The 21,630-nt window shown below is 37.6% G+C and overlaps 1 long non-coding RNA gene across 1 annotated transcript; it reads right to left on the reverse strand.

Annotated features, from left to right (window-relative positions):
- Positions 1-2,202: 2,202 nt before the first annotated feature.
- Positions 2,203-4,794, reverse strand: LOC138837109 (uncharacterized). Its single transcript, XR_011375181.1, has 3 exons — positions 4,699-4,794; positions 4,315-4,507; positions 2,203-2,653 (listed from the first exon to the last, which is right to left on the reverse strand). It is a non-coding gene; the product is annotated as an uncharacterized lncRNA (long non-coding RNA).
- Between the last annotated feature and the right edge of the window lie 16,836 nt (positions 4,795-21,630).

Consider the following 21,630-nt stretch of genomic DNA (forward strand, 5'->3'; position numbering starts at 1 on the left):
AAAGATGGCTATGACATCATAGAAGTTATGACCATTGTATTGTGAAGGTGTGTAAGGACACCAACCCCCACACAATTTCCCCAAGATATGTGTCTCCTTTGCCCAGGAGTGCATTCAACAATTCAACAACCAAACTATCACCCAGTTCCTGATAAACTCAGAGTATGTTTCCATTTCCTTTAAAAAAATTCAAGACATGCCTTTGATGATTTGTCAATGAATTACTGAAATAGAGTATATAATTTTATGTATTTGTAAGTCTTTGACCATCTATCTTGAGCCCTTGCCATATTTCTATGTGTTTGCATCTTGTGAAGGGAAATAATGTTTAATTCAGTATGATCAGAGACTACAGTTTGGAACCTTTTGGAGGGAATGCCAACTTTCCATCTGATGTTCTACAAATTGCCATGTTGGTACAGGAACTGTGTAGACTGTCATAAGATAAGAGGCTTGTCCTGATTTCTACTGACTTTCCTCTGGGGTCAGGGGGTGTGATCCCACTGCCTATGTGTTTATTTGCTACACTGGAGGGACCAGACCTCCTCTGAAAATCTACGACTTGGTTGTAAGAGATACTAAATCTCATAACCCAGCTTCCCACATCACTAGGATTACAGGACTGAGTCTCATGGACTCAACTTTTTTATACATACTATAGTCAATTTCATTACATTCACTTTCATTTTATTCACATCATAGACAGATATATACAAATATATGTATATGTTTATTCATCTATTTATAATCAGTGTTATATATAGAAACACACAAATATATTCTTATAATTATAATCAAATTATATCACTACTTTCCCCAATAATATTTACACTAATATTTTGTGCAAAAAACTCAAGTTTAAAATTTAAATGCCATTGTAGTTGGAAAAATCATATTCAGTCTTATATACTATGTAATATACTATATATAACATCAAGAATATAACATGTATTTACATATAACTGATTTAAATGTGGAGTATTTTTTCTTCCTGATTTTGTATTTGTTAATCTATGTAAACCTTCTTTTTCCTATTATGGCTTTTGCTTTCCATTATACATATTTTCTATATATTTTCAGCCCTAAGTAGACTTTTTTATAATATTGGAGCCAAATTTTTCTTCCATATTTGTCCAAAGCACAATGAAGTTGTTTTCAATTTCGAACTCACTGTTGGAAGAGAGCCCACATACCACTATAAGTATTGTGGCATTTGTCCCATTTGACAGGATAGCCTTCTAGGACATCTGATCTTCTATGTACTAGACCTTTTATAGCCACCTTATGACCCCATGCAGGCATGGCCTGGCTTCCTTGCCACTCCCTGTGCATTTAACATTTCCCATTATATCCAGTAGGCTCTCTAATACAGCCCCCTGTCTCTCTGTGTTCCCCCCCAGAACACATATGCACAATGTTTCAGATTGTAGGATTAAAAAGAAATATATTTAGGATTCATGAATTTTAGAATATGTCAAAAACATTATTTGAATAAAGTTAAAAAATAAATAGGGTGAACCTTTTACATCAGGACATAAAGAAAAAAAAGGATTGTCTCAGGAAAAGGAGAAGGAATCAGAAATTCTCCCACAGAGTCCTCAAAGAGATCTACTTCCTCATTAAAGACAGGATTTTCTTCCTGAGTCCAGGTAGAGACAGATTCTAATTTCTCAATTTGAAATTGAATCCCCTGCAAGAGGTCAGATTGGTCTGGGTATTGTGAGGAAAGATTCCCTTTCCTCAACTGAATCTAGATTTTGGACCTCACTCATTGGTTTTCCTGAACATAGACTGGGGTCATTTTCCATTAGCACACATTTACCCTGCACACCAAGAAGTGTTTTTTTGACTGGCTTGGTGGCGATCTAGTTGGATTGTGAACATCAATGGAAGACATTCTGGATTGTCTTCATCCTTGGTGTTATGTGCAGGTACACCTGCATCACATGTGGGGTTCAGAACCAGTGGGATGTCCACAGGACTCAAAACCTACTTGGGCCTTTCTACAAATTGAAAAAAAATCCTCTATGTTCACATGCTTTCTGGAGATCTTCCAATCTCAATCAGTCACCATTGACGACATCACTGATAGGTTCTTTATCTGGAGCTCTGCAGGAGCTGCTTTACGGTGATGCAAACCTGAGAATGTAAATAGGTACAGAAATCTTAGAGTAGACCCTAGAAGTTAAGGTGTGACTAAACTTCTGAGGATCTAATGGGAGAAGCTGTAGAATTTGAGGTTGGATTGAACACTGATTAGAATGTAGGGTGTTTCAAATGAGTGGCTACTTCCAAGTTCTTTCAAAAGGAGAACAGATTATACCTGGCATAGAATATCCATAAAAAGACATTTTGCCAAATTGAGGAGTACTAAGGTCTCATGACCAATTGGGCCCATCCCTAGAGACCCAGGTTCCATCCCTCCTCACGAGCCCTGAGGCATCTAAACAAGTTCTTCCTCTTTTTCTTGGTATCATGGGTCATGGGTTCCTCCAGCTGGTCCAGAAGAATATGTAAGCAGAAGAGCAGGTCTGAAGAGATCATGTTGATCTTGACATTCTGTGTAAGTTCTTTCAGGGTGTCATGGTTCTTAGGCACATAGAAATCATCAGGGTAGAAGTCCATCCACATAGGGAGGATAGAATAAACAATGCTGTGGGAAGATTAGTGAAAAGGAAAATGAGAGCCCACCCTCTCCATCCTGAACCTTGTACTATAGACTCTTTCTGGCAAGACTTGCATGTTGGGAAGTGGGAAGAGACTCCTGCAAGCAGGATGCTCCTCACAACCCACTTCTAGAAATTTCTCAAATATAATCTTAAAAATTTCTCCCTGTGATAAGAAGAGAAAGTTGTTTCCCCAATGGATCTGACTTGTTATATACAGCCCTCCCTGGCATCCATGAGAGTCCAAAACTACAACCACATCCACAACTGTGTAATCTGCTATCCACTGATGTGCCAAACCTCAACCCTCTGATGAAAATAACAACTGATGTGCAAAGAAGAAAATTGACTTTGATTCAGAAACATCAAAGGTACCAAGTTTCAAAGGACAAACTTTCTCTTTGTGCCAATGTCCACTTACTTTTTCACTTGTTCATCTTCCTCCCAGTTATGGTAGAAAGATCTGTACCAATGGGAGAAAGAAGTTAACTCTTTGCTTCTCCTTTTCTGAACAGGACACACATGGGACTGTCTAAGTCACAAATGGTAATGTAAACATGAAATGTCATGTCAAAACCAGCTTTACAATGTCGGTGGGGGGGGAGGGGGGTATAATTGGGTGGGGGAGGGGGAGGCTGGGAAGGGAGGTGAAGGGTAAACAAAGGAGGAGGCTGCAATGCTTGGTAAGAAATGTATGCATTATACTGCCCATGTAATTGTAGCCCCTCTGTACAGTATGTTCTCAAATAAAATAAAATAATATTAAAAAATAAAAAAATAAAAAAATGAATAAAAACTTTAAAAAAAAAGTGAAGATATGTCTATACAATTTCATGGAAATACTGTGAGTGTGCTTATATACATCTTTCCAAATAACTGCAGAATGGCTCATGCCTCTAACCCTAGCAATCAGGAAGTGAGATCTGAGGATCAGATTGAAATCAGTTTGAACCCAGTCTAGTTTGTAAAATCTAAAGACACTTATCTTCATTTAAACAGCCAAAGGCCAGAACTAGACTTGGGGCTCAATTGGTAGAGTGCTACGAATGTTACAGGACTCAGGCCCCAAATTCAAATTCAAGTTTCATCCTTTCTTCTGTCTATATTCCTTCAAAGGCCTCCAAGATAGTGATTTCCTAGATGAGGGTGGAGGTTGGATGAGACTGGCTCATTCCTTTAATCCTATTCTTTCAGCAAGAAAATCATTAAGGCTCCATTAGCTTATGAGGCAAATGAAATGTTCTGGCAGCCCAGTCCTAAGGAATTAGTCGAAGACTGCTCTTCTTTGTCTCAAGCCAAGCTCCTTTGATAAGACCCCAGTGATACAGTCTCAGAGAGGTACCAATTATTCCAATATTCTGGAGGGGGTCTCATCAGTCTTGGGTTTGAAGGAGGAAATCTCACTTTTTTTGTCAGTCGTGGGGCTTGAACTCTGGGTTTGGATGTTATCCCTCAGCCTTCAACTCAATGTGAGCACTCTACCAGTTGAGCCACAGCACCACTTCCGGTTTTCTAGTGGTTTATTGGAGATGAGTCACATGGACTTTCCTGTCCAGGCTGGCTTTGAACCTTGATCCTCAGATCTCAGCATCCTGAGTAGCTAGGATTACAGGTGTGGGCCACCGGTACCCGGCTAAGGAATACTCACTTTTTAAACAGAATATCCAGCAACTGCTCTATTGTCCCCGCTTTCTATAGTGGTGGAGGAAGTTTCCAACATAGAAGAGATCACCTTTCTGGTAGGCAGGGACCAGGTCCATTTCCAGAATTTCCAGCAAACCTGAGTCCAGGCACCATATATTATAAGGCATATTCAGGGTTTGGGCTGACTCATTGTCACACTGGGTTGGTAAAAAAGAATGGATCTTTGAAACATGGAAATGGGAGTACACTTAAATTGAGTAATTGTAATAGAGTGGATTGAAAACTACACAGTAAATATTCTCTCAGTCTACTCATATAAAAGCACACAAGAAGAAGGTTCTAGTGTGGGCTAGGATGAGATTAAATAGGTTTCCTGTCATAGTTTTACCTTGCCGGAGTTGCCTTGGTTTCTTCTTATAACAAGGCCTGAGACATTGGTTTCGTGGTTTAGCACTGATCAATGTCTGCAGCATCGAGTGAGGCACACACCACTCATGCCTGAGACCTGAATCTCTTGAACTTTGAAAACAATACAGGAGCATCTTTCTTGTTCCTGAGCCACAGGCCAAGTGAGCTGGCTTGAGTTGACTTTTAGTTACAGTTGCTTGGCCCTCAGAGTTCCATATTCTATTCCATTATGAGGGAGGTAGAGTCATATCTCAGAGCCTAATCATCTAAGCTGCTTGCTCACATAAGACCATCCCAAAGACAAACTGTAGACTGAAATCTCCCTTCCTACTTCACTCTATACACATGTGGATATTGTCAAATCCCAACATTATCAGCTAGGCCTAGATAAAGTCATGGTCTCAGTCTCAAAGAGCCCTTCCTAGCTCAGATCCCACCCTTATTTGTCACTATTCTTCTCATCCTGCACAAATCATTTTGCCTCTCAGGGCCCTCTCAGCCTGCCATGTGTTTCTTGCATGTATTATTGACATCCACTTACTAGGACATAGTTAGGTTTTTTGTTTCCTAATTTTCTGTTTGCTCTTGAAGGCTCTGTGTGCTGTCAGCTGGAAAAAAGGTAAGTACCTAGAGGTGGGAAAATAAAAAAAAGTATTGAAAAACAAACATTATACATGTAGTCAAACATTTTGTAAGACAGAAGAGCATTTTTGAAACTTTTATTACATTTTATGAACGAGGGGAAGGGGAGAAGGGAAGAGGTGCTGCGTTGTCTTCTCATAATTCAATGGTTATTATTTTAAAATACTATATTTGAAGGAATGTAATATTTAAAGATAAAAACTGTACTCCTGTTATTTTTATAAGCTAGGCATTTATAAAGCATTCCTCACTAAAGTCTTGTCGTTTGTGTCCCATGAACTGTCCTCCTCCTTCAAAATAATCAAGGAAAACCCTTCACAAATAAGTGGGATGTTGTCCAATATCTGGATAAGAATTTAAGAGACAATATTGCCTGCCATTTTGTGCATGTACTTGTGTGTGTGTGTGTGTGTGTGTGTGTGTGTGTGTGTGTGTGTATGTGGGTGAACGTGTGTCTGTGCATAAAGGTGTTTTAAGATTTGAGCAAGGACTATATGACAATCCCGAGGATCTTTCCCTTCACTGTAGTGCTCTACCAATTGTGCCAAAGTTCCACTGCAAGTTTTTGTAGTGAACTGGAGAGGAGAGAGCCTCCAAAACCTGGTGATAAACATTGTTACTGGAGGTAGTGGGGTTGCATGTTTCAGTCCAGCTTCACAACACTCAATATCATAAAACAACAACAGCAAAACCTAATATCAAAATACAATAATAAGATGTAATTAGAATAAAATTTAGTGATATAGTCTGTTATCATAACTTTCATGAAACCTTGGTTGTAATGATTTAACAACACAAAACTAAATAAATTAGATAAATTCAGTAGATTCTATAAATTTTTTAATTCCATCTTAATAACGGAACAAGAAAACATTCATACTCATAAGGAGAATGTAAAAATGATAAAAGATGGCAGATTATGAAATAGGAACTTCTACACTGCAGGAAAATTATTGTCATGGTTAATATATGGTGGTATTGTAATGGTGAATATATGATAATGTTCTTCAGAACAGCAATAGATAAATATATATTTACTGCACATAGTTTAACTTGTCTATCTCTATCAACTTCCAGTCTTCAAGTGCACATTATCAATGTATTCATGTTTATGGTATATTCCAAAAAAATAACTATCAGAGGCAGGAGTTACCAAAATATATTACCTTCAAAGTGTTAGGAGATAAACTTGCTAATTATATTGACTATTTTATATATTAAGCATGTAGTCTGTTATCATTGTATCTCTAAGTATGTACAAACACTACTTCAAAGTGAAACGAAATACAACAAGGTGTTGAAGGCATATGCCTGTAAAGCTAGCTATTTGGGACATCACTTCAAGACCAGTGTAGTTTTACCTGCAATGCTCCACAACCCCTAGCTCTGTGTGATGGAATACGTCTATCATCCCTGGTCCATTGGGAGCTTAGAGCAGGAGGATTTCAATTCCATGCCATACTGGGCAAGAACTTCCACATGGCTCCATCTCAACCAAAGAAGGTTCAACACTCCCCCACCTAAGTGAAAATAAAAATAAGAGCATTGTAGTATAAGAAACAAACAATATTAAAACATGCCAATACAAACCATCATGAACAACACACACCTAGTGTTTGTTTCTCATACCTGTAATCCTAACTATAGCTAGGATTATATATGTGAGCCAGAGGCACTAGGCAGTTCATTATTTTAAAAATTACTATTTGAGTGTCTGCTTTGACTCCGAGGTCTTTGATCCATTTGGAGTTGATTCTGGTGCAAGGATCTAGCTTTAGTCTTCTACAAGTAGATAACCAAATTTGCCAGCACCATTTACTGAAAAGGCTGTCTTTCTTCCATTCTATTTTTCTAGCTCCATTATAGAAGATTAGATGGCTATAGGTCTGTAGGTTCATTTCTGGGATATCAATTCTATTCCATTAGAACTGAGGTCTGTTCTTGTGCTAGAACAAAGCTGTTTTGATTACTATGGCTTTGTAGTAGAGTTTGAAATTTGGTATTGATGTTCCTCTAGCACTGTTCATTCTATTAAGGATCATTTTTGCTATTCGGTGTCTTTTATTGTTCCATATGAATTTTTGGACTGCTTCTTCTATTCCCTTGCAGAATGAGTTTGGAATATTGATAGTTATCGCATTGAATTTGTAGATAGCCTTGGGAAGTATTGACATTTTCACGATGTTGATCCTTCTAATCCAGGAGAATGGGAAGTTTTGCCACTTTCTAAGTTCTGTTTTGATTTCCGTTTTCAGGTTTTTAAAGTTTTCATCATAGAGGTACTTAGAGGGTAATGAGAAAATATGAAGCTAGAGATCCTTTCAGATTATCCCACCCACTCTTCTATTACTTTAAGCAAAAAAACAAAACAAAGGAAAGCAAACAAAATAGACTTTATGGTTAATTAAGTTGCTATTAAAGATTCCAGGCAGAATTATACAGCTAAACGATGAGTTAGTACATATGTTTTGTCAATACTGAACTTACATGTGTCACAAAAATATCCATGGATTTGTAACTAGAAATTTTGAAGTGTTAAGTATATTAATTAGGTGAGTTTCATAAGATAGCCAATGAATAGAACACCACACGGAATTCAGTCTGGTAAAGTAGTTTATTTACTGAACTGCTGCCCATGCCATACATGGTTGAAAGGCATGTACAAAAAATAGGGTAGGAGTTCCGGGAAGATGGAGGAGGAGAAGCTGGCTAAACAAGCTCTCACATAGAAAGCAGTTTTAGTGTTCCAGGAAACAGTCCTAAGCCAGAGAATCACACCAAGTGTGCCATCACAGGAGAGAGAGTTAGGCCAGAGAGGGAAAATCCAGGCAAGGAGACAGATCTGACCATTTGCCCGCAGCTGCGGCTGCAGCCGCAGTAGCAGTGGCTGTTGCCACCATACCGGTAATACAGAGAGTCCGGGACAAAGGCGCAAAATATGGCGGGCAAGCAGATTCTACACAACACCAGCAAGAACTGACAAGGAGCAGACATCTTCATTCTGAAATTTGTAGACAGAGAGGACCCAGGAACTAAGACTCCAGCGTTAGTAGAAGCCTGACATCCTCACTTCTTCTGAGGGAGCAGAGGAGGGAAGGCCACCTCTCCAGATCCCCACTACAAGAGATCTCCATATTTGATACTGACAAAGGTATGGATGAGTAGCTAGCTCCAACTCAGGCCTTGGAAGGAAACAAGAGTCATTTAGCAGGTCACAGAAACCTCACCTGACCTGCCAGTCTTAGCTCTACCCAGGGAAAATTCTCCCAGCCTGGCTGAGCAAGCTCCGCCAGACCCAGGAGTGGATTTCTTCCCTGGGTAAACTGAACCAGAGGCTACCCCTCCCTACAGCATCCTTGACAACCAATTGAAATTCAGTAGACATAAACCCTGAGAATGGCTCCAGGCTGGGCTCTGTAAGTATCTCAGGAGCTAACTCCTCAGGGAAAAGTTGCTGTTTGCTGAAAGGACTCAACTCTACCCAGAACCTAGCGTCATCACAGCATCTTCATACTAGAGGAAACAGCCATCTCCCTCTTTTGAGATACTCAAAGCAGATCTCCCTCCCATTGAACTAACTTGGGAGGGAATCACAAAATCCTGGGTAAAGCAGAGAACTTTCTGCCTACTCAAACAAACTGACTTAAGAAACCATCTAAGCCACAGGAAAATCAAACACCACAAGCAAAGCAGAGACTCCAACAAGAGACTAGTTACATACACAAGGGAGATACAGGATATTCCCATCCCCCCAAAAAAAAAATCAAAGAGCATTTTTTGTACCTTTATAAAAAAATTTTAATTTTTTTAAATTTTAATTTTTAACATTAAAAAATTTTGTTTTCTATTAACATTTTTTCTTCCTCTTATAACATTATTTTAAGGGTATATGTGTGTGTACTTTTTTTTCTTTATAAAAATTTGATTTTGTTTAGCTCTACTGACCTTTCGACCCTTTTTTTCTTTCCTTCTCATTCTTTTCACTTTTTCTTCTCTTTCATTCTTCTTTGCATGACTTAGTTGCTGTTCTGCTCATCTTCAGATAAACCCATAGTAGATTATTAGACTTTAACTCCCTGTTGTGTATACATTTAATCCAGAAATTTATTACTCAATTTTAAACCTCTTAGTCTTAAATTCCTTAATAGAAGTACTACCTCTTTATACCTATATAATATTTCAAGCATTTTTATTTTTGAGTTTTACATGTCTCCTTTCTATCCTATCCACAGTCTTCTCTGAATATCACATATTCATTTTGCATAATTTATAAATGTTGCACTTTTTAATTTTTTAATTTTTGTTTTTCTATTTTTTCTTGTCTTTTTTCTTTCTTTCTTCTTTTCCTCTCTCTCTCTTTATTATCATTCTATCCAACCTATTTCCCGCTTTGAGATTAGGACTTAGTTAAGTTAACTCTCCCTCGGACTTTCCACATCACTCTATTTTTATTTTTAACCACATTTCTTCCTAAACCTAATAATTTCTGTTTGCCAAATACTTCTTTGCTGTTCGTAGCCCATTAATATATAGTTGATTGATGTTGAACAGCTATATCTGTTTAGCTAGATTGTATCTGCAGACTTTTGACTGTGAAACTACAGGCTTTGGTTGATGCTTACCTTAAAATAGTGTGCTAGCACAAAACTGGTTTTACTTTCATCCTAAATGGGCAGAGTAAGCCGGAAAAAAAACAAGAAAAATGGCAAGTCCAGTTATCTCAACTCCCACTCATAATAATCACGGGAGAGAGCAGATAGTGAATAATCCATTGGAGAGTTCCCAAAAAGCTCAACAAACACTACTGGTAAACATGATAAATGAAAAGATTGAAAACCTGCAAAGGACTCTGTATGAGCGTGATAGGGAGAGAGGAGGTCAAACAAAGGTCAATACAGGAATATCATGAGCATGAGGAAGCTACTCAAAGATTGATAAAGTAAAGGCGTGAGCAGGCTGAGAACATTCAAAGAGAAAGTCAAGAATGGCGTGAGTAGGCTGAGAATACTCAAAGAGAACTACAGGAATTGCGTGAACATGAGGAGTCTAATCAAAGAGTAATACAGGAATTGAGAGAGCGGGATGAGAATACAGAAAGATCACTAAAGCCATTCGTGGAATCCATAAACAGCTGAAAGAAGGCAGGGAGACCACAAAGGGAACGCTGAATGAAACCAAACAGAAGGAATGGGAGTTCAAAGAAACCATAACCAATGAACTAAGTGATTTGTGAAAAAACACTGAACACCAAATTAAGGAAGTAAAGAAGTTCATATAAGATCTAAAACAAAGCTCCAACAAAAAATTTGAAGCCATCAAAGCTGAACAACTCGAAGGAAAAGAAAAAACAAAGTAGTAAGTCTTGATAATAGGGTTAGACTATACAGAAGATCAAATTTCGGGGATTGAACACAGCCTAGATATTGTAGAGAAAGAACATACAACAATCCAAGAAATATGATTGATCTATTCAACACTTGGAAGACACCATCAGAAGGCCTAATCTGAGGAAAATGGATATAGAGGAGCACCTAAAGGCAGAAATTAATGGTCTAGCAAATTTGTTTCACAAGATCCTAGCAGAGAACTTCCCAAACATGCAAAAAGATAAGCCTATTCATATACAAGAAGCTTTTAGAACTCCAAATAGACCAGACGAGAATAGCACATCCCACCATCACATTATAATCCACACAGGATCAATTCAGACCAAGGAAAACATCCTTAAAGCTGTCAAGAAGAAAAGATAAATAGCCTATAAAGCGAAACCAATTAGAATCACCTCAGATGTCTCAGCGGTGACAATCAAAACCACAAGAGCCTGGAATGAGGTATGCAGGCCCTAAAGACAAACAACTATCAAGCAAGAATTCTGTACCCTGCTAAACTCTCCTTCATAACGAAGGTGAAATAAAAAAACTTCCATAGTAAGGAAAAATTGAAACATATCTCCACCAAACCAGCCCTACAAAAATTCTTAAATGAATTAAAATACAAAAAAAAAACCATAGTAAGTATCAACAAAACAAAGAGTTGGTTCTTCGAATAAATTAACAAATTTGATATACTCTTAGCCAATCCTTATCAGAAAAACAAGAGAACACACCCAAATAAATAAACTCAGAGATGAGAATGGAAACATCACCACGGAAACAACCAAGATGCAGAACATTATAAGGGAATACTTCTCAAAACTTTATGTTAATAATTTTGAGAACATCACAGAAATGGACCTTTTACTAGGAAATATCGAAATGCCAAAACTAAACCAAGATGAGTTAAACCATTTTAACAGGCCCATATCAAGAATTGAAATAGAAACAGCAATAAGAGACCTCCCACCTAAGAAAAGCCCAGGAGCAGATGGTTTTACAGTGGAATTCTACAAGGCCTTCAAAGCAGAGGTCACACCCATACTCCTCCAACTTTTCAGTGAAATTAAAAGAGAAAGTTCACTACCAAACTCATTCTATGAAGGCCTCATAACCCTCATCCCAAAACCAGGCAGGGACTCATCAAAGAAAGAAAACTATAGACCCATTTTTTTGATGAACATTGATGCAAAACTTCTCAACAAAATTTTGGCCAATCGACTTCAACAATTCATCCAAAAAATCATACACCAAGATCAAACTGGATTCATTTCAAGGATGCAAAACTAGTTCAATATACGCAAATGAATTAATATAATTCATCGCATCAACAGGAGCAAGGATAAGAACCACATGGTTATCTCAATAAATGCAGAAAAAGCACTTGACATGTTCCAACACTCCTTTATGATGAAGGTTCTGGAAAAATTAGTAATCCATGGGACATTCCTCAATACACTAAAGGCTATATATGACAAACCTACAGCCAGCACTATACTTAATGGTGAAAATCTAAAGCCATTGCCTCTTAACTCAGGAAGGAGACAAGGATATCCACTCTCTCCACTTCTCTTCAATCTACTATTGGAATGCCTATCTACAGCAATAAGACAAGATGCAAACATAAAGCAGATCCGAGTAGGGAAAGAAGTAAAACTCTCCCACTTTGCAGATGACAGGATCTTCTATTTAAAGAATCCCATAGACTCCACTCCCAATTACTCAAGCTGATTCAAAACTTTGGCAAAGTAGTAGGGTATAAAATTAACCCGCAAAAACCAATGGCTTCTCTACATGCCAAAAATGAGAAAAGTGTAGCTGAAATTAGGAAAGCAACTCCATTCAGAATAGTCCCACAAAAAATAAAATACCTAGGAAGTAACTTAACCATAGAAGTGAAGGACCTCTATGATGAAAAGTTTAAAAACTTGAGAAAGGAAATCAAAACAGAACTTAGAAAGTGGCAAAAACTCCCATGCTCCTGGATTGAAAGGATCAGCATGGTGAAATGCCAAAGGCTATCTACAAATTCAATGCGATACATATCAATATTCCAACATTATTCTTCAAGGAAATAGAAGAGTCAATCCAAAAGTCCATATGGAATAATAAAAGACCCTGAATAGCAAAAACGATCCTAAACAGAAAGAACAGTGCTGGAAGAATAGCAATACCAAATTTCAAACTCTACTATAAAGCCATAATAATCAAAACAGCTTAGTACTGGTACAGGAACAGACCTCAGAACCAATGGAATAGTAAGGCAAGCAAATCCCAAATTATTCATTGAGGAGATGAGTTGAAATTCATCATTTTACACACTAATACTCTTTCCTCAACAAAACCAGAGGATTTAAAATAACTAATATTTTTATGTTAATGGGTACAAATGTGCACGAATTTTCTAGAAATAAAATGATCACTCATGAAACCTTACTGGTACTTCAAAAAATGCTTTCCAATTAGAGGAATAATCTTCACACTTTTTCACACAATGTGAATCTGCCTGGTAACAGAACCCCAAGCAAGACTAAGGCAGTTAATAGCTATCTAATTTTTGTTGTCTTTTTGCAATATTGCTTTCTTATCATATTGATTAGTATAAATTCTATGACCAGTATAAAATCACATTTGTTATAAAAGTTACTAGGTGGGAAATTCATGGATGAGGTGGTGTGGTGTTTCTGATAGAGCCCTGTCTGGTTCAAAGGAGGAGTTGGTACTGGCAGAGCATCTGTTGTGGAGTTGGGCAAGGCTTTGACGGTGAAAGCATCTGTGTAGGGATTTGAGACAGCAGGGAGGGGACAGGAAGGACTAGATTGTTAGGGACAGGGTCTCTTGTGGAGTAGGTGGGACTTTAGGATGGAGGCTGGCAGGTGGATGGGTTTTCTGTGGAAGAAAGTGGGGTCACTGGGGAGGAGGCTCTTTGGGGCAAAGCTTTGAGAAGGAAGAACAAGGCTATGAGGGAGAGGCTTTTCAGGGTCTGGTTTGAGAGGGCAGAGCGGTGCTAGGAAGAAGTAGGCTAGTAAGGGGAGGGGATTCTGGTGGATAATGGCAGGCCTTTGGGAAGTGTGTGAGGGTGGAGGTAGGTTTCTGGCAGAACAGGATGTAGTCATAATGTATGGAGGATTTTTTCAGGACCAGGGCTTTGTGAGAGCAGGGATAGGATCCAGTGGACTAGACTAGTTAGGATGGGCTTTCTGTTGTAGCCAGTCACCACTTTGAAAAAAGGAGTAAGTTTGGGTGGGGATTTCAGTGTTGCAAGGAAGGAAAAGGACTTTGGACAGGGTTTCCAGTAGGGCAAGGCAACCTTCAAAAAGGGACTTCAGTGGGACAGGGATTAACAATTGAGTTTGGTGAGGCTTCCAGATGGAGGCCAACTGTTGCATTGGCTTACAGTGGAGCAATGTGGGTGTTGAGAGATGAGATAGTGTGGTGGGCATTTTCTAGTGAGGGTTTTCTAGAGCAGGTCAGGGCTTGGAGCCATGGGGCTAATTGGAGGAGGGCTTTGAGAAGGAGTGGAAGGTCTACAAAGGTGTAGGATAATTATGGGCAGGGTATCTGGTGGAGTAGGGTGTGGATCTGAGGGAGGATGCAATAGGGGGTGGGATTATCTGGGGAGCAATACAGGGCATTGAGAGAGTAGATATGGAAGGTGGAGAGGTTTGTGGTGAAGCAGGGCTTGTTTTCCAGGTAGGAGATGGGCTGTGTGAGAAGCTTCTAGCCAAGCAAGGGGGGGGGGCCTTCAAGAACAATTATAGGGAGGTGGAGGGTTTTGGTGTAGCATGATGGGCTTTGTGGGAAGAGGTAGTTTCAAGGCCGAGTTTGAGAGGTTAGGCCACTGAGAAGTAGACTACTTATGGGCAGAGTTTCTGATGAAACCAGGAGTGGCTGGAGGGAGAACTCTGGTTGGGGTGGGGTAGGGAAGGGAGGAGCTTGGAGGTACTAGGATATGGGAGCAATGGGACTATGAGTGACTAGAGTAGTTAGGAGTGGGGTATCTGGTGGATGAAGTGAGGATTTGAGGGATGAGCCTGATGTAGGCGGGGTGCTTGGTGCAGCAAGTTGGGACATAGGAGGAGATATGGATGTGGCCTGGTTTCTGGTGGTACAGAGCAGGGATTCCAGGAAGGAGTGTAGAAGAAAGCTTTCCCTATAGCAGAGGAGGGCTTTCAGGAAGGAGTCTGGCTGCAATCAGACCTTTGAAAATTTATAGTAGGACTACTAGGGGATAGGTTAGTTAAGGATGGGATTTTAAGGAAGAGGCTGACTGGAAGTGGGTTTCCAGTAGATCCAGTCAATTTCTATGGGAAGGGGAAATAGGAAAGGGGCAAGAGAGTGAAGAGTGAGGCTACAAAAAATAAACAGTTACTCTTAATAGGATCACCATTTTCTGTCAGTTTAGAATTATATTCCTTTAATGTATGCGAGAGATATTGGAGAAAGTAACCAGGCAATAATTCCTTCCTAGTGAAATTTTTCTTTATTCCAGTTCAGTGAAAATAAAATCACATCAGGTTCAGAGGCATAAAGTAGACTAAGACACAGGAAGCACTGGACTTGGTTCCCAAGCACAACCTTTAAGGATCACAAATAAAAATTTTAAATGACTCACTTGGTCATAATGGACACTCTATTGTCTTAAAACTGTGAATGAATAGAACTTTTACTCTGATCATTTTAGAAATCCTAAAAGTAAGTAAGTAGTAATGTTTTAACTTTATATAATATTGGCAAGTATACTAAAAATAATTAAGAAAATATAAATTTGTCTGCAGAATGTTTGTTCTCCATAATCAATTTGAATGTAAAAGAATTTAAAACTAGAAAATTACCATATAGTGAGATTGCATCATGGTTTCCTTTCAGTCATCAAAATGGTGACTTAAGCAATGTGTCTTTATCATTGGATACATCGATGTTAAAACATATCTAAGAATGTGAAGCACTACTATACAGACCCTGAAGAAACTCAGAAGGATCTATGAAATGATGTTGGAATAAAATTAATGACTAATTACAGTAGGAACTGATCTTCACTAGGCCCATAAATATTTTGAGAAGAAAAGTCTACATTGAAAAATAAACAAAACAATGAAAAGGAATCAGGCAGGCAAACCTTGAGGTAAACATTATCCAATGAACAACATCTATTGAGGCATGATCACAAGCTTCTTTTACCTGTTACAGTTACTGATGTATGTTCTTCCCTAATGCCAAATAACAAAGACATGAAAATGCAGTAATAATTTTCAAGGCATTAGAGTTTACAGGAAGAATTCAATGAATGTATTGCTAGAAAGTAAAGATACATGTCTGAGATAAAGATTGAAGAAAATATCCCCAGTTTCTGGCCCTTCGAGTTGAGAGGGGTACAACTCAAAACACAAGGAGAATAGACAGAAGTACAGTAGTGCATTCCAGTAGTTCCCAAGATGCAATGATGAATGAAACAGCGGAGAAAATCAACATGACCATCACTGGACTTAGCACTGGAGAGAAGAGAGAATAACAGTGAAAATCCAAGGAGAATTATAAAGGATGCCCTACCATATTTGGCAGTAGAGTGCATGGCATTGTGGTCTAAAATATGTGGAGATATTATGGGAAACTACTTGTGCTCAAATGGTGCCATGAGAAGTGATAAACTTATGATTTACAGGACATTGAATAATCATAAAGATCTTGCTTCAGTAGTGCAGAGTTAAACCTTGATAAATTCTATTTTGAAACACCTAACACACTACAAAACGAAGACGATTCAAATTATATATAAATGGCTTGACTGCAACAATAGAGTTCAAAAAAATCAAATCATATAATGTGGATGCAAAAGGGAAACATTATTAAAGTAATCTGTAAACAACACACATTTTAGGTGAATAGTCCTGATTATAAAAGATTTGTTTTCCTTACGGATTTTGGATGCACAAAAACAACAAAAACAAAACAAAACAAAACAAAACAAATGACACTTGGCAATAGAGGTGGATGCCAGTATCTCATCTCATGAGGCTGATATTGGAAGATCATGATTCACAGATGGCTGGGGTAGCAATCCACGAAACATTTATGTTCAATTGTTCAAGCAAACAGAGTGAAAGCTTGGTTCAAATATTACAGACTCAGTCAGTCTCTTTCTCTCTCTCTCTCTCTCTCTCTCTCTCTCTCTCTCACACACACACACACACACACACACACACACACACACAGACACACACACACACACACGGAATGAGAGAGGAAGAGGGAGAGAAAAAAAGGAATATTACGTGCTTAAAAAGTGAACCTATCTGCAGGACTATCCTAAGCATATTTTAATTAATAAAAAATGAGGGAAACCATAGAGCCTATGTTTCTTAGAGTCTGGTTTCCTTCACATAATATGATTTTTTCCAAGACTTTCCATTTTTTTAAGAAAGGGGCTGTGTCATTCTTTCCGATAGAAGCATGAAATTCCATTGTGGATATATATCACATTTTCTTTTGTTTTTTTGAGGGTGGAGGGTCCGGTCGTGGGGCGTGAACTTTGGGCCAAGGTGCTGTCCCTCAGCTCTTCAGCTCAAGGGCTAGCGCTCTATCACTTGAGCCACAGCACAATTTCCAGCTTTTTTCTTTTTGCTTATGTGCTGCTGAGGAATCGAACCCAGGGCGTCATGCATGCAAGGCAAGCACTCTACCACTGAGACACCTTCCCAGCACCACATTTTCTTGATACATTTATCTATTGAGGGGCATCTGGCTTGGTTCCATATCTTAACTATGGTTGTAATGCTGCAAAAAACATAGTTGTGCTTGTAGTTTTAGTGTGTTTTAGCTCGAGATCATTTAGAAAAATGCCCAGGAATGGGATTGCTGGCTCCAGAGTTATGTACATTTGACCATACAAAATGATGCTAATTGAAATGAACTCCAAGACATGGAAACAACAAGTCTTTTTTTTTCAGATGTCAACCTTGATGTCGGTAAAGTAGTGTATCTAGATCTTATTTTATTTCATTTGTCTTTTGCCATTGGCTTATCCCTGGCAATTTCTGTCTTGATTCTGGTACCTTCCATCTTGTATATACATTATCTGATTTGGAGAAGGAAAGGGAAATAACATAATAATAAAAGAAGTACCAAGAGTGACCCATTGCAACAATGATATTCACAAGACACTATATTGGCCATGAACTTAACAACTTTGGGGTCAGAGGAGGTGGGGTGGTCAAAGAGATAGGAGGACAACAATAGAGTGGGTAACTATTCAACAAGTATATACCTTACTCATGTAACTGTAACCATTCTGTACATTACCTTTAAATAAAATAAAAATTTTAAAAGTGAGTCTACCCTAGAAAAAATATCCTTTTCAAAATAATACATCGGTAACTGTACTTGTGAAGGATTCTAGAGTCAAGCTGTTAGAGCCTGGAAAGGGATAGATTGAGAAGCCATCTCAAACAGCAATCAAAAGGCTGAGAGCTCTGCTCTGGAAAAGTCAAACAGTCAAGAGAAGACAGGGGTATGCTTTATTACCTCAAGAGTATTTAAGTTAGATCTGTTGGACACTAGAAGTTTAAGAATTTGGAGACAAGATGGATGTCTGTGCTATGGTTGTAATGACTATTGCTCCCTTCTGCTCCCTAACAATAAGGGATTCAATGATCAATATGTATACAAACAATAACACATGTTAATAGTTATAACCACAAGCTAGATTGATGCCTTAGTTTGTGGACATACCTGTAGCCTCTCACCCTCCACCACTCTAGTAGAATGAATATAAAGCATGTTAAGCAGGATTTTCGGATCCAGAATCTAGCAATGAGGCTTTGGCTCCTCTAGTGTCTTCTTTCTTATCACTTCCTGTGATTTCTCAATTCTTTGGCCAGGTATCCCACCATCTTTGCTGTTCCATGGTTGAGGTTAGTGACAGTACAGATATTCTGAACACTTCAGAACAAACTATGGAAAAACACTTCCTCAGAGAAGAATCACAAACTTATAGGAGCACCTGGAAAATTACCATACATCAGCAGTCATCCTGTGATCCCCTAGCAATAAAGTATAATTCAGGAGTATTTTTACTTCTAATAATATAAGAGATGGACAATTGTCCCTTTTGTACATTTGTTATTTGTTATTGCATAAATTTTCAGGAATTCATATACATTGTGAAATAATGTTATTTTTTTCATAGGTCACAAACTTTGTCACTGGAGTGATGACCCTGTCTTATCTCAGTTGCTTGATTCAGACTTAGATGAGTGTGAATTGCCTAATTATGAACATTTCTTCATGAAACTCAACAGCACAGAATGAAGTGTGAGGGTCAGGCCATTCCATACGTCTAAGGATTTCACATATATTAGAGTACTATATACCTACACTGCTCAGCACTCATGGCACATTGGTGTGTTATAATTGTCTTCAGATCAGAAATACGCTAGAGCTTAATCTAAAATGATGGGCTGTACATTTTCAACGCAAGTGTGATGATCACTCCCTGCAATGATTCTCAGTGGAGAATCTTTCCTATACATTTTACTGACTTAGGTTCTACTCTGTGTTTTAGCATTATCAGGGACAGTCACACTGTATCTAGCTACAATACTGCAGCAACCTTAGCTGCCCTTGAATTTTACCTCCAATCTTGATACTAAGGTCAACTCCGCAACTCTAATCACATAGTGGACACCTAAACTTTTCAAGCCTAGTTAAAAATTCAGCTATCATTGATCATTGCCAGTGTTAAAGATCTTACTCCTTTAGATTTATTGTGTATATTCTTGTATTTCCAACACTGCCTTAGATGTTGGTTTTTGAAGTAGAACTTTTAGTTTGCATTTGATTTATGGAAGTGTTAGTGATGCCAGTTGAACTGCATCTAATGTAAGTAATTTTGACATATGAATTTAATTTTGGCAATTGAAGAAGTGAATACACATCACTCACAAAAGTTTCTTTATATGTACTGGTATTGCTTTATTGTGAACTTCCTAAAAGCCTGTCATGGGAGCACATATCCCAAATCCCATCACATCTGTCACTGAGACAAGGCTTGAAAGGTTCAGACCACTTGACACTTCACAGTGAGAACCTTTCTCCAAGAAGGGTGAGAGCATAGCAAAAAGAGCAAATGAATCTTCCAACTGTTTTGTTACATGTTCTTTATACTTAGCCATTAAAAACACCATAATTATGACTTCTTACCTACTCTTTTCCTCTTCTGAACTGTTTTATTTATGGCTCTCTAAGAAATCACATAAAAATCATATAAAAATCTATATAAATCATACAAGAAAGCATAAACAATATTTGTTAGGGATATATAACCTAAAATGAATAATTTCAGGAAATTATTAAGCACATAAAATGTAATGCATACCTAAAATTTTCTCTTTATTGAAAACTTCAGTACTTGTAGTTTATTTATTCTGATAACAAAGATTATAAACTAAGTTACAATAGTATTCCAAATGGAACACAAAATTAGAAACGTGAAGAGTAGCACTAAAGAATGCTACTTCTACCACTAATAGAGTAAGAATGAAATTTAGATAAAACTACTCCAGATTAAAAGCCACAGAATAGTTCCAACATTAGTGACTTTTTTTTTTGTAAAGACAAATTTTCACAGATATTAACATCAATTGGGTATATATTTCTTAAGGCCATCAGGAAGGATGCTGTGACCATGTTGATGGAAGCTGACTTCTCTGGGACCTACTACACAATGTGCAGACACCATTACAAACACTGCACCTGCATTAGGGTAACTTTAGTGCTCTTGACAGTTCTTCAAGTTAGGAAATTAATTAAGTAATTTATTAAAAACAGAAGTAGGCAACAAAACCAAACAAATTTCCCAAGTACCTAATACTGATCAGTTGTAGACCCATAATTCAAATCCAGGTTTCCACCAAGCATATCTGAGGATATTCTGTAAGTGTCACATTCATTATCTTTCAAGACCTATGGAGCAGATGAGCCCACATTATCTTCCTAATTATGGTTATAACGGCAATAGCATTGCTACAGAATATATATATATATATATATATATATATATATATATATATATATTTAAAATGAAAAGTGTGTGGGTAATGACATTGTATGTGATCTTTATACCAAATAAAGATCAGTTTAACGTCTAAAGAAATACCTGAGTGAACATCATTCAGCTTCCACTGTTTAGCATTCCTGGAGTGATTATTTAAGGAGAACAAATTCATATAAAAGACACCTGTGCTGATGAGCAGAGGCTTTTTATCATTAAGTACCTTGAATACACAGGAAATAGTTAGTTATGGATATATAATCCAAAAGGAATAATTTTTTTGACTAATTACTTTCTTTTTGTACCAAAGAAAATCTATTTCCTATTCTAAAACATATATAAATTTAATGGATATTAGTGCTGTCAGTATAAATTATGCATGAATAATATATGTAATGTATTATATTATATAACATATAAATGATATATTTATAATATATGTATAATTATTGATATTCTATAATTACTATAAATAATATATGTATAAAACTGATTTTAGTATTATACTGTGAAGGATACAAAGAATGACAACTTTATTTAAATAAATATATTTGTATGCTTTAGTCACATAATTTTTTGTGTGCCAGTACTGAGGCTTGAACTATGGCCTGGGTGTTGTGCCTGAGCCATTTCACTCAGACTGGCTTCATATAGTTATCTTCAGATTTCAGCCCCTAAGTAGGTGGGATTCCAGACATGAGTCATATTATTTTTTTTAATTCCATCCTTGGCATGTTCTTATGTAATTATTTTTGAATGTTAAAGTATATTATGATATGATATTTCATTTCTAAACCAATTCAGAATAAATAACTACTTATTGGGTAAAACTATATGTTGCAATAAAAAT

This window comes from Dipodomys merriami, unplaced genomic scaffold (assembly GCF_024711535.1).
Source record: "Dipodomys merriami isolate MVZ:Mamm:240054 unplaced genomic scaffold, mDipMer1.0.p SCAF_262, whole genome shotgun sequence".
NCBI lineage: Eukaryota > Metazoa > Chordata > Mammalia > Rodentia > Heteromyidae > Dipodomys > Dipodomys merriami.